Below are 14,793 nucleotides of genomic sequence, written 5' to 3'. Positions count from 1 at the left end.
ACTTGTTTTGATGTCTTGTTTCTACCCTTCTGGACTGTAAACTTGGTGTGGGCAGGGATTGTCTCTAATGCCAAGTTGTACTTTCCAAGTGCTTAGTACAGTGCTCTGTAAACAGTAAGCACTCAATAAATATGATTGAATGAGTAAATAGATTCCCCTTCTATTCTCCCTCTAAACCCACTCCCTTGGAGAATTCATTGTTTCCCATGATTTCAACTACTACCTCCATGTGAATGATTCCCAAAACTAAAGCTCCAGCCCTCACCCATCTTCTTCCCTGCAATCTAGCATTTCCTCCTGTCTTCAAGACAACTACTTGGGAAGGAGCAGTATGGCATAATGGATTTTTCCCCTTTTCCCTCTGCTCCCCTACCTCTCCCTTCCCATCCCCACAGCACTGTACTCCTCCGCTCAACTGTATATATTTTCGTTACCCTATTTATTTTGTTAATGAATTGTACATCGCCTTGATTCTATTTAGTTGCCATTGTTTTTACGAGATGTTCTTCTCCTTGACTCTATTTATTGCCATTGTTCTTGTCTGTCCGTCTCCCCCGATTAGACTGTAAGCCCGTCAAACGGCAGGGACTGTCTCTATCTGTTGCCGACTTGTTCATCCCAAGCGCTTAGTACAGTGCTCTGCACATAGTAAGCGCTCAGTAAATACTATTGAATGAATGAATGAATGAATGAATGAATGATAGAGCATGGGTGTAGGAGTCAGGAGATCATGAGTTCTAATCCCCGTTCTACTACATGAATGCTGCGTCACCTTGTGCAAATCATTTTACTTCTCTTGGGCTTCACTTACCTCAAATGGAAAATGAGTTTTGAGACTATGAGTGCCACATGGGACAAACGCTGTGCCCAACCCGATTTGCCTGTATCCACCACAGCGCTTAGTACAGTGCTTGGTACATAATAAATGCTTTAAAATGCCATAATTATTACTATTATCATTATTATTTACATGTCTTGCCCACATCTCAAATTAAAAAGTCCAAAATTGAACTTCTTATCTTCCACCCACATCATATCCGGACAGCAGAATGAGTGGGAGGCAGAGTATAGTGGAATAGAAAATGCCATATGTGTAACACTGATTGATTAATTAAAGTATCATATTTAATGTTGATTTACCAATTAGTGAAGGCACGGTGATTTCTGATGTGTTCGGTGCTTAAGAAATATACTGCAGTCAAGAAAAGGGGCAGAAGGGGCGGGGTAGTAAACTTTTGGAAAAGTTACAAACAAAAAGTGGAGGTTTTGTAGAATAGTGGCAACATATTCCCCTAGTCTAGGCTTCCTCCCCTCAAAATAATGACAATTTTTAATTCTGCATTGACCAATCATGTACTCATACTTCTACCCCTCTTCCTCCAATCAACCATCTTTGTTCAAGGAAATGACGGATTCCTTGTTAGAGTGAAATGCCGTTTGATAGGACAAATCGTAATGGATCAGAACCCTGGGCGTTTTAACGGATGCTGAAGAGAGCGGTTCCTGACCAGTATGATGACCGAAGTCAAGTATGTTATCTAAAAATTTCTAAAGGCTCATCCAAAAAAAGGAAGCCCTTCATTACTAGTTGTGACGTAAGGAGGTGGGTAGCAACAGTTTCTGCGGAAGTGGCACAGCTCGGTAGTCGTGGCAACCCGAGTAGCCCGGATCGCCCTTTTTCCGCTTCCGTATTTCATTTGGAAACTTTGGCTCCTTCATATATCCGAAATTTCTCATTTTCCTTTTTCCTAATAGTGCTACAGAAACCTAAGGTAAAACAGGGATGTTGGTTGGCCGGATTCCGTAGAAATGCATGCCAAAGCACTTATTAAATCATTAGTTTCTGGACTACCTGCCTATCAAAATGGCGGGGGTTGGCTGATTTCTGTTTTGTGTTCAAGTTTACTTGGGTGGCAAGGATGAAATCTTATGGGAGTTAAGTCGAGAAAGACATATTCAAGGGGAGAACAACATCCTGCCTCCGATTTGATCTTGCGGTATAGCATAGTTTTGTGCCACTGATCCAACGATCGGTGAGAGAAAGTAGATGACCTGACGGAGCCAAACTGCGTGGGTAAGGTTTTCCGAATAGATTAGGAACGGAGAGTGATGTAATTGAGGTGGAAGAAAAAGGCAACCCCGTTTATTTTAATTCCTGCATTATGGAAGAAAATGAAAAGCAGTTTGACGTAGTGGAAAGAGCCCGAGGCTGCGTGTTAAGAGGACCCGAGTTCCCATTTCAACACTGCCATTTATCTCTCGGTGACCTTCGCATTTCACTTCACTTATGTGGACTTCAGTTTTCTCATCTGTAAAATGGGGATGAAGAGAGTGAGTCTCTCACGAACTGCGTCCAACCTGATAAGCTGGTGTCAAAGTCAACCCATGTGCTTAGTACAGTTCCAGGCACATAGCAAGAGTTTAACAAATACATTAAACCCTCGATAAATAACGTTGATTGATTACTTTGGGAACTCATTCTTTTTAGCTGTCTGAGGAGTTATTTTTAGAGAAGATAGAACACAGTGTTATATTTTGATTATGGGTTTAACCTGGTTCGTTTTACTTTGGGTAAAACAAATCTTTCCACCCATTCCCGCAACCATTTCTCTCCCACAGTCAACCAGACAATCAAATAATGGTATCTATCGAGTACTTTCTGTGTAGTCAGCTGTGTGACTGTGGGCAAGTCACTTAACTTCTCTGGGCCTCAGTTACCTCATCTGTAAAATGGGGATTAAGACTGTGAGCCCCCATGTGGGACAACCTGATTCCCCTATGTCTACCCCAGCGCTTAGAACAGTGCTCGGCACATAATAAGCGCTTAACAAATACCAACATTATTATTATTATTAAGTGCTTGGGAGAGGACAATACAAGAGATTTAATGGACATCTTCCCTGCCCAGGAGTTTAATCTATAGTGTTCCTTAATCAAAATATCCAACATGTAAATAATACAGGTGAACTAATCCAATCTTTTATAGCACTCTGCTCTTGCACATTGGGTTCTTGCCACTGAAACTTCAGGAGGACATGTGGTACCTTTTTTTTTTAAATAGTATTTGTTAAATGCTGTTCTTAGCACTGGGGTAGTTACGAGGAAATCAGGTAGGACACAGTCCATATCCTATATGGGGTCCACAGTCTTAATCCCCATTTCATCTGTCCCTGTTCTGGTTTTTTTGGTGTTGGCTGGTTTAGTTAGGCAGGGCTAAACATCAGGAAGAGAATGTGGGATCAATCAGGCAATCAGTAGTATTAATTGAACACTTCCTTTGTGGAGACTACTGAAATAAGGCTGGAAAAAGTTGTTGATAGGTTTGATCCCTGCTGCAGGGATTTTACAGTTCAGCAGGGGGAGACAAACTCTAAAAGAAAATTACAGGTAAGGTAAGTAAACCAAATTTAAGACTATGTAAATGTATGCTGTTTGGGTGGAGTTTGGGGTGAATATCAAATTGCATAGCAGGTGGAACTAAGTACATAGGAGGGGCGATAAGGTGGGAAAATGGGGTTGGGGGTTGAAATCTTAGTTTGGATCTGCTGAATGGTACTTTCCAAACGCTTAGTACAGTGTTTTGCATACAGTAAGCGCTCAGTAAATACGACTGAAGGAACGAAAAACTTTCTGGAGAGGATAATTTCAGTAAAGGTTTGAAGCTGGGATAGAGATGGTCCTATTCTATCTATCTATCTAGTAGGAGAAAGTTGCAGACAGAAGTGAAGGCATAATCAAAAGGTTGATGACAGCGGAGTTGAAAGCAAAAGATAGTATGTTGATATTAGCGGAGAAGAGTATGTGGGCTTGGAAAGAAGTGAGGATTGGTAAGAGGGAGGACATCTGATAAAAGTGACCTAAATCAGAGGGCAAATAATTTCTAATAAGTACAGATATTAATTGGGAACCATTGAATATTTACATTGGGAGCACAATATTAAGCACTGGGAAAGTACAATAAGCAGAGTTGATATAAATGATTCCTGCCTTCAGGTGTTTACAATCCAGAATGAAAGCAGACATTAAAATTAATTACAGTAGGGGAAACAGTGAAGAATAAGCAGCATGGCGTAGTGGAAAAAGAATGGTTTTGGGAGTCAAAGAACATGAGTTCTAATTCTGGCTCTTTCACTTGTTTGCTGTATGACTTTGAGCAAGTCAATTTCTCTAGTATGTAAACTAGTATGGCGGGATAGGCGAGACCGAGGGATGGTGAGGAGGTGGGTGGCAGAGGAGCGGAGCATGCCGTGTGGGCAGTAGAAAGAGAAGGGAGGAGAGGTAGGAAGGGGCAAGGTGATGAGAGCCTTGAAGCCTAGAGTGAGAAGTTTTTGTTTTGTGCGGAGGTTGATAGGCAACCAGTGGAGGTTTTTAAGAAGGGGAGTGACATGCCCAGATCGTTTCTGCAGGAAGATGAACCGGGCAGCAGAGTGAAGAATAGACTGGAGTGGGGCGAGAGAGGAGGAAGGGAAATCAGAGAGAAGGTTGACACAGTAGTCTAGCCAGGATATTACGAGAGCCCATAGCAGTAAGGTAGCCGTTTGGGTGGAGAGGAAAGGGCAGATCTCAGCGATAGTATGAAGGTGAGACCGGCAGGTTTTGGTAACGGATTGGATGTGTGGGGTGAACGAGAGAGCCGAGTCAAAGATGATACCAAGGTTGCGGGCCTGAGAGATGGGAAGGATGGTCGTACCATCCATGGTGATAGGGAAGTCAGGGAGAGCACCTGATTTGGGAGGGAAGATGAGGAGCTCAGTTTTAGTCATGAAGTGGAGGGGACTTCCATGTAGAAGGGAGAGCAAAAATAAGGGGGTCAGTGGTAGAAGAGATGAAATCAAAGTATAGGTAAGTTTTAAATGCAGCAAAACGTCACAGATCAGTGAGGTGAGTTAGAATGGAGCAAACTGATTTGAGTGCCCTAAAACAGTGGTAAGGAGTTTCTGCTAAAACTGAAGTAGATTGGCAACCACTGGAGATTCTTGAGGATTGGAGAAGTATCTTTTTTCCCCAAGAAAAATGATCCAATCATCAGAATGAAGTATGTCAGAAGGACCTGCGTTCAAATCCCAATTCCATCAACTGTCTGCTGTGGGACCTTGGGCAAGTCATTTAATTTATCTGGGCCCCAGTTACCTCTTCTGTAAAATGGAAATTAAGACTTTGAGCCCCATGTAGGACTGTGCACACCTGGATTATCTTGTATCTCCTTGGTGCGCAGTACAGTGCCTGGCACATATTAAGAGCTTAATAAGTACCATAAAAAGTGTCTGCCCGTGACCTAAAACTAAAAATGTCAAAGACTGAGCTCCTTATCTTCCCTCCCAAACCCCATTCTCTCCCTGACTTCCCTGTCACTGTGGACGTCACTACCATCCTTCCCGTCTCACAAGCCCGCAACCTTGGTATCATCCTTGACTGTGCTGTCACATTCACCCCACACATCCAGTCTGTCAACAAAACCTGCTGGTCTCACCTTCACAACCTCGCCAAAATCTGCCCTTTCCTCCCCATCCAAACTGCTACCTTGCTTGTACAAACTCTCATAATATCCCGACTGGACTGATGCAGCAGCCTCCCCTCTGATCTCCCATCCTCCTGTTTCTCCCTACTCCAGTCTATATTTCATTCTGCTACCTGGTTTATCTTTCTACAGAAACGTTCTGGGCATTTCACTCCCCTCCTCAAAAACCTCCAGTGGTTGTCTATCAACTTTCGCATGAAAAAAAACTCCTCACTCTTGGCTTCAAAGCTCTCCATCACCTTGACTCCTCCTACCTCACTTCCCTTTACTCCACCCACAGACCAGCCCGTACACTCCACTTCTCTGCCACTAACCTCCTCACTGTGCCTTGTTCTTGCCTGTCCCGCCGTCGACCCCGAGCCCACGTCCTACCACTTACGTGGAATGCCTTCCTCCTCACAACCCCCAAACTAGCTCTTTTCCCCCTTTCAAAGCCTACTGAGACCCACCTCCTCCAGGAGACCTTCCCAGACTGAGCCCCCTTTTCCTTTGCTCCTCCTCCCCTCCCCATTCCTCCAACTCCCTCTGCTCTACTCCCTTCCCCTCCCCACAGCATTTGGGTATATTTGTATATCATTCATTACTCTGTTTAGTGATGTGTATATGTCTATGCTTCTATTTATCTTGATGGTATTGATGTCATCCTTATACTTATAGGATGGGGACTATTTGTTTGTTTTGTTTTCTGTCTTCCCCTTTTAGAATATGAACCCATTGTTGGACAGGGATTGTTTCTATCTGTTGCCAAATTGTACATTCCAAGCGTTTAGTACAGTGCTCTGCACATAGTAAAGGCTCAATAAATACGATCGATTGAGTGAATGAATGACTGAATGGGCAAGATTGGAAGGAAAGGAAGACCGCAAGGGTCTCAGTGGAAAGAGCCCAGGCTTGGGAGCCAGAGCTCATGGGTTCGAATCCTGGCTCTGCCACTCAACAGCTGTGTGACCGTGGGCAAGTCACTTAACTTCTCTGTGCCTCAGTTACTTCATCTGTAAAATGGGGATTAACTGTGAGCCTCAAGTGGGACAACCTGATTATCCTGTATCTCCCCCAGCACTTAGAACAGTGTTCTGCACATAATAAGCGCTTAACAAATACCTACGTTATTATTATTATTATCAAGGAGGCTAATGCAGGAATTATTTCAGAATATAAAATTGGAAATACCCAAGTGTTACAGTCAGTCAGTAGCGGAGCCAAGGAACTTTGTGTGCATTTTGGAGAGAAAAAATAATACAGTTGATTGATTAAAAAAAACCGGAAATTTATCATTATGGAAGATTCCACTGAATAGTGAAAAGAGCTTTATTGGTGTCAAAATGCAGAAAATGTCACTGTTTCCCAGGGAATTAGAAAAATAAAAATCATTGGCCTACTTTGAGAGTATATTAAACATTGCTCAAAGCAGTAAATTGAGGCTGTTCAACTTCCCATACTATTTTCCCTCCCTTTTTTTATCAACCTACGCATCAGGAGGAGAAGTATCTACACTTATTTCCTTGGGGAACTCATTCGGTCCCATGGCTTCAACTACCATCTCTATGAGGATGATACTCAAATCTCTATCTCCTCCCTCTGTTCTCTCTTCCCTCTCTCCAGGCTCACATCACTTCCTACATTCAAGATATCTCTACTTGGATATCTTTCCCTCACCTTAAACTCAACAGGTCCAAGACAGAGTTCTTATCTTCCCTTCCAAACCCTTTCCTCTTCCAGACTTTCCCATATCTGTAGACAATACAGTCATCCTTCCTGTCTTACAAGTCCATAACCTTGTTTTTATCCTTTACTCCTTTCCCTCATTCAACCCACTTATCCAATCTCCTCCCCAATCCTGCCTAACTCACCTTCACAACATCGCTAAAATCCGCCTTACCTCCCCATCCAAACTGCTACCATGTTAGTACAATCACTTATCCTATCCTACCTTGATTACTGCATCAGCCTCCTTGCTGACCTCCCAACCTGCTACCTCTCCCCGCTCTATTCCATTCTTCACTCTGCTGCCCAGATTATCTTTCTACAGAAATATTTAAGGCATGTCACCCCCCTCCTCAAAAATCTCCAAAGGCTGCCTATCCACCTCCATAACAAACAAAAACTCCTCACCATTGGCTTTAAAGTATTCCATCACCTTGCCCCCTCCTACCTCACCTCCTTCTTACAACCCAGCCCACACACTCCACTCCCCGGCGCTCACCTTCTCACTGTACCTTGATCTCACCTGTCTCTGCCTGGAACGCCTTCCTTCCTCATATCCCACAGACAATTACTCTTCCCTCCTTCAAAGCCTTATTGAAGGCACATCTCCTCCAAGATGCCTTCCCTTAACTTACTAAGCCCTCTTTCCTCTTCTCTTCCCTTCTGCGTCACCCTGACTTGCTGCATTTATTCATCCACCCTCCCAACCCCACAGCAGTTATGTATATATCTGTAATTTATATTAATGTCTTGCCTCCCCCCAGCTCACTGTGGACAGGGAGTATGTCTGTTTATTGTATATTCTCCCAAGCACTTAGTGCAATGTTCTGCACACAGTAAGCACTCAATAAATATGATTGACTGCTGACAGCAAGAAGAATCATCTTCTGTTTATGTGTTTTGCCTCATCACCCAGGACATTCAAAAATTCCACTCTTATTACAGTTTTCAAGATGAAAGACGAATGTACTGGTTCCGGAAATTTTAAAGGAGCATACTTTTTTTCCAATGCAGGCATAATTGCTAATTATGGGCAAACTACTGAAGAATATAATGAAGGAAGGATGAAGTTTGCAATCCAACTACAATGACTTTTTGTGTCCCAAAGGACACTAGTCATAAAATAGAGTACAGATGACTACATGACACTATAGAATCATCTATCTTGAAACTGTGGCTTTATCGTGAATAGCTGTTACATTGTGTGCAGTAAGGTAGATCCTAATCCAACCACTATCAATACTGCTATTCCTCATTATTTTTTACTTAGTCCAGTTTAGCTTCATTCTCCCATATTTTATCTCTTCCCATTTCTCCACCCTTCAACAATACATAATAATGTTGGTATTTGTTAAGCGCTTACTATGTGGAAGCAGCGTGGCTCAGTGGAAAAAGCACGGGCTTTGGAGTCAGAGGTCATGAGTTCAAATCCCAGCTCTGCCACTTGTCAGCTGTGTGACTGTGGGCAAGTCATTTAACTTCTCTGTGCCTCAGTTACCTCATCTGTAAAATGGGGATTGACTGTGAGCCCCACATGGGTCAACCTGATTCCCCTGTGTCTACCCCAGCGCTTAAAACAGTGCTCTGCACATAGTAAGCACTTAACAAATACCAACATTATTATTATTATTATTACATATCCATCCTAATTGACTCCCATTCCCCTTGCAAACCCTACCCATTGTCTACCAGCATTTCAGGCATATAACTCCCTCCTCAAACCTCCATCTCCCATCACTCATAATCTCTTGCTCCTAATGACCTGGCTATGTATTTTATTGCTAAATCTCAAACTGTTGGAGTGATTTCACTAAACTCTCCCCTGCTTCTCTTCTGTTCCTCAATCAGTCAAGCAATCAGACAGTTTTATTTATTTAATGCTTTCTATGTGCAGAGTTTATAGTGACTAAGCACTTGAGTGAGTTCATTTCAACAATAAAACAGCCACACTCCTTGCCCATTAAATATTTTGTTCATTCAATCGTATTTATTGAGCGCTTACTGTGTGCAGAGCACTGTTGTCGAATTGTACTTTCCAAGCACTTAGTACGGTGCTTTGCACACAGTAAGCCCTCCATAAATATGACTGAATGAATGAATAAATGAGTGTACAATTCAGCAACAAATAAATAAAATAAATAGAATAATATATATACAGAAGTGCAATGAGGCAGAGACTGAGGTAGAGCAGAGGAAGGGAGTAGGGGCAATGGGGAGGGGAGGAGGAGCAGAGGAAAAGTGGGGCTTAGTCTGAGAAGGACTCCTGGAGGAGCTGAGCTTTCAGTAGGGCTTTGAAGGGGGCAAGTGTGCTAGTTCGGTGAATGTGAGGAGGGAGGGTGTTCCAGGACAGTGGAGACGGGGCAGGCTGGAATGAGGCATAGTGAAGAGGTTAGTGGCAACAGAGGAGCAGAATGTGTGGGCTAGAAGGAGAGAAGGGAGGTGAGGTAGAAGGGGCCAAGGTGATGGAGAGCTTTGAACCAACAGGAGTTTTTGTTTGATATGAAGGTGGAAAGGCAATCACTGGAGATCACTGAGGAAGGTTCCCTCTGCTCCCTCTACCCCCCCCTTCACCTCTCTGCAGGTAAACCCTCTTCTTCCCCCTTTCCCTCTGCTCCTCCCCCTCTCCCGTCCCACCCCCTCAGCACTGTACTCGTCCGCTCAACTGTATATATCTTCATCACCCTATTTATTTTATTTAATGAGATGTACATCACCCTGATTCTTTTTATTTGCTATTGTTTTAATGAGATGTTCTTCCCCTTGACTCTATTGCCATTGTTCTTGCCTGTCTGTCTCCCCTGATTTGACTGTAAGCCCGTCAAAGGGCAGGCACTGTCTCTGTTACTGATTTGTACATTCCAAGCGCTTACTACAGTGCTCTGCACATGGTAAGCGCTCAATAAAATACTGTTGAATGAATGCCCTGAGCATTTTAGTAGGATGATAATCTGGGCAGCAGAGTGAAGTTTAGACTGAAATGAGCAGAGACCGGAAGTTGGGAGATCACTACTTCTTCCCTTTTTTTTAGCCAAATAGGCTCAAACATATACACTGAAATGTCTGAGTAAGAAAAAAATCACACAAGTACTTTCACAAATTGAAAAGCTGTGAACACGGGGAAGCAGATATTAATATAAATAAGTAAATTACAGATATCTACAGTAGTGCTATTGGGGTGGGAGGGGCATGATTAAAGGGAGGAAGTCAAGGTGACACAGAATGGAGTGGGAGAAGAGAAACTGAGGGCTTATTCAGGGAAGGCCTCTTGGGGAAGGTGTCCCCTGAATAAAACTCTGAAGGTGGGAAGAGTAGTTTTCTGTCTGAAATGAAGATGGAAGTATTCCAGGCCAGAGGCAAGGTATGGGTGAAAAGTCGGTGGTGAGATAGACAAGGTTGAGCTAAAATGAGAAGGTTGGCATTACAGCTAAGTGTGCAGGCTCGATAGGAGGGTAGCGAGATGACGTAGAAGAGGGCAAAGTGATTGAGTATTTTAAAGCCAATGGTGAGGAGTTTTTGTTTGATATGGAGGTGGACGGGCAATCACTGGAGTTTCTTAGGGAAACGTCCTGAGCGTTTTTTAGGGAAATGACCTACGTGAAATGACAGCAGAATAGGGAGAGACAGGAAGTAGGGGGCTCAGCAAGGAGGGTGATGCAGTGATTAGGATGCGATAGGACAAGTATTTGGATTTGTAGCAGTTTGGATGGAAAAGAAAAATCAGATTATAGTAATGTTGGGAAGGTCAAATTAGACCCAGACCTGTGATTTGATGGGCATAGAGTCTAATAACCTGATGGTTAGGTGTTTGTTTCTGTTGGATGAGAAAAGGAATGGCCAACAGTTGGCGATTTTTGAGGAGTGGTGAGACATTTGCTGAACAATTATTTTTAATTATTATTATACTACAATAGCTTTTAATAAGTTATTACTTTTTGCCATGCGGTGAACTTAGTCCTGTGGCATATTAAAGGTAGTCAGGTTTGGTGTAGAACCACTTCCACAGGGGGCTCAGAATCTTAGCGGGAGGAAAGTAGGTACCATAGCCCTATTTTACAGATCAGGACACCAAGGCCTATAGAAATTAAGTTGCTTGTCCAATATTATGAGGCAGGTAAGTAGTGCATCCAATACTAGAAGCCTAAACACAAGATGGAGCACAGGAACTCCTGATATTGGCCAAGACCTATTTCCAGGCATAAGATTCTTCTGAACCCTTTTTTCTCCCTGGATCCAAAGAACGTGTTTTCCTGAAGTAGCTGTGTGGGAAGCAGTATGGCCTAGTGGAGGGAATATGGCCTGAAAGTTAGAGGGCCTGAGTTCTAACACCAACTCTGACAATTGCCTGCTGTAAGGCCATGGTCAAGTCATTTCACTAGTGTCTCAATTACCTCATCTATAAATTGAGGAATGAGTACTTGTTATCCCTTTGTTTTGTTTTGTTGTCTGTCTCCCCCGTTTAGACTGTGAGCCTGTTGTTGGTCAGGGATTGTCTCTATCTGTTGCCGAATTGTACATTCCAAGCGCTTACTACAGTGCTTTGCACAAAGTAAGTGCTCAATAAATATGATTGAATGAATGAATGACTGTGAGCCCCATGTAGGACAGGGGACTGTGTACAATTTATTCTACTTACATCTACCCCATTGTTTAGAACAGTGCTTGACACATAGTGAATGCTTTACAAATACCATTAAAAATTGGCAACAGAAAGTTGTCTCAATGGGGGAGACAGACAACATAACTAACCCATAGCCCTGGATCACCTCCTCTGTCCACCTCCTATGCGCGAGCTGCCGAGCGCTGCTGGCGAAAGTCCAAGCACCAAACCGACCTCACACACTTCAAATTTATCCTTTCCTGCCTTAACTGTGCCCTCTCCTCTGCCAGGCAAAACTTCTCCTCCCTCATAGCCACCCATGCCCGTCACCCCCGCCAAGTGTTCCGGACCTTTAACTCTCTCCTTAGGCCCCCTGTTCCTCCCCTTCCCCCATCTCTCACCCCCAATGATCTGGCCACCTATTTCCTCACAAAAATCAACACGATCAGGTCTGAGCTCCCCAAAGTCACCCCTCCGCCTCTCCCCTCCCCCCAACCAACCCTCTCCCCTGCTTTCCCATCCTTCCCTGCAGTATCCTCAGAGGAGATCTCCCTCCTTGCAGGTGCCACCCCCTCCACCTGCACCTCGGACCCCATTCCCTCTCACCTTATTAAAACCATCGCCCCTGCCCTCCTCCCTTCCTTAACTTCTATTTTTAGCCACTCAATCTCCAATGGCTCCTTTCCCTCTGCCTTCAAACATGCCCACGTCTCCCCCATCCTAAAAAAACCCGCTCTTGACCCCACTTCCCCTTCCATTTATTGCCCTATCTCCCTACTACCTTTCCTTTCCAAAATCCTAGAACGAGTCATCTACAATCGCTGCTTAGAATTCCTAAACTCCCATTCTCTCCTAGACCCCCTCCAATCTGGCTTCCGCCCCTCCACTCTACCGAGACTGCTCTCTGTAAGGTCACCCATGACCTCCTTCTTGCCAAATCCAATGGCTCCTACTCCATTCTAATCCTCCTTGACCTCTCCGCTGCCTTTGACACTGTCGACCATCCCCTCCTCCTCCATACCTCATCTCACCTTGGCTTCACGGACTCTGTCCTCTCCTGGTTCTCCTCTTACCTCTCTGGCCGGTCATTCTCGGTCTCCTTCGCTGGAGCCTCCTCCCCCTCCCATCCTTTAGCTGTTGGAGTTCCTCAAGGGTCAGTTCTTGGCCCTCTTCTGTTCTCCATTTACACTCACTCCCTCGGTGAACTCATTCGCTCTCACGGCTTTGACTACCATCTCTACGCAGATGACACGCAGATCTACATCTCCGCCCCTGTCCTCTCCCCCTCCCTTCAGGCTCACATCTCCTCCTGCCTCCAGGACGTCTCCACCTGGATGTCGGCCCGCCACCTAAAACTCAACATGAGCAAGACTGAGCTCCTCATCTTCCCTCCCAAACCCGGTCCTCTCCCAGACTTCTCTATCACCGTCGATGGCACGACCATCCTTCCCGTCTCTCAGGCCCGCAATCTCGGTGTCATCCTTGACTCGTCCCTCTCGTTCACCCCACACATCCGATCCGTTACCAAGACCTGCCGGTTTCACCTCTACAATATCGCCAAGATCCGCCCTTTCCTCTCCACCCAAACGGCTACCTTACTGCTATGGGCTCTCGTTATATCCTGGCTAGACTACTGTGTCAGCCTTCTCTCTGATCTCCCTTCCTCCTCTCTCGCCCCGCTCCAGTCTATTCTTCACTCCGCTGCCCGGCTCATCTTCCTGCAGAAACGATCTGGGCATGTCACTCCCCTTCTTAAACAACTCAAGGGGTTGCCTATCAACCTCCGCTCCAAACAAAAACTCCTCACTCCAGACTTCAAGGCTCTCCGTCACCTTGCCCCTTCCTACCTCTCCTCCCTTCTCTCTTTCTACCACCCACCCCGCATGCTCCGCTCCTCTGCCGCCCACCTCCTCACCGTTCCTCGGTCTCGCCTATCCCGCCGTCGACCCCTGGGCCACATCCTCCCGCGGTCCTGGAAAATAAAATAAGTAAATGTTGGTATTTGTTAAGTGCTTACTATGTGCCGAGCACTGTTCTAAGCACTGGGGTAGACACAGGGGAATCAGGTTGTCCCACTTGGGGCTCACAATCTTAATCCCCATTTTACAGATGAGGTAACTGAGGCACCGAGAAGTTAAGTGACTTGCCCAAATTCACACAGCTGACAAGTGGCCGAGCAGGGATTCGAACCCATGACCTCTGACTCCAAAGCCCGTGTTCTTTCCACTGAGCCATGCTGCTTCCTCCTCACCTCCGCCAAACTGATTCTCTTCCCCTCTTCAAAACCCTACTTAAAACTCACCTCCTTCAAGAGGCCTTCCCAGACTGAGCTCCTTTTCTCCCTTTACTCCCTCTACCACCCCCCCCCCACCTCTCCGCAGCTTAACCCTCTTTTTCCCCCTTTCCCTCTGCTCCTCCCCTCTCCCTTCCCATCCCCTCAGCACTGTATTCATCTGCTCAACTGTGTATATTTTCATTACCCTATTTATTTTGTTAATGAAATGTCCATCACCTTGATTCTATTTAGTTGCCATTGTTTTTACGAGATGTTCTTCCCCCTGACTCTATTTATTGCCATTGTTCTTGTCTGTCTGTCTCCCCCGATTAGACTGTAAGCCCATCAAATGGCAGGGACTGTCTCTATCTGTTGCCAACTTGTTCATTCCAAGCGCTTAGTACAGTGCTCTGCACATTGTAAGCGCTCAATAAATACTATTGAATGAATGAATGAACATATTTGAATTCTGAGGACCAAACTAGAATGGAAAGAGAAGCTTGGGGGAAGTCTTTTGAATTGTTTCCTTCATTGAGCCTTTCCCCTAGATAAAAACTAAATTAAAATTGACATCCCTTGAACTTAGAATATAATGAATTTTTCCTTAGGTTCCCAATCCCTGGCCCTTTAACCATTTTGCTGACATGTTTTACTTTGAGATGATTTGGATAGCCTCTCACCAGCTACCATTTCCCAGGA

At 44.7% G+C, this 14,793-nt stretch overlaps 1 protein-coding gene across 5 annotated transcripts in view; it reads left to right on the top strand.

Moving 5' to 3' along the window:
* Positions 1 to 1,449: 1,449 nt before the first annotated feature.
* Positions 1,450 to 14,793, top strand: part of LOC114808771 (MHC class II regulatory factor RFX1) — a 65,112-nt gene continuing 51,768 nt past the window's right edge. For 3 of the 5 annotated variants that reach the window (XM_039910989.1, XM_039910990.1, XM_029056650.1), the window contains exon 1: positions 1,450 to 1,529. The gene's annotated coding sequence lies outside the window, so the exon portion shown is untranslated. The other 2 variants (XM_029056652.1, XM_029056649.2) reach the window with 2 other exon arrangements.

The sequence above is a fragment of the Ornithorhynchus anatinus genome, chromosome Y5 (genome assembly GCF_004115215.2).
Source record: "Ornithorhynchus anatinus isolate Pmale09 chromosome Y5, mOrnAna1.pri.v4, whole genome shotgun sequence".
Lineage (NCBI taxonomy): Eukaryota > Metazoa > Chordata > Mammalia > Monotremata > Ornithorhynchidae > Ornithorhynchus > Ornithorhynchus anatinus.
This window is presented reverse-complemented; position numbering and strand designations above follow the sequence as displayed.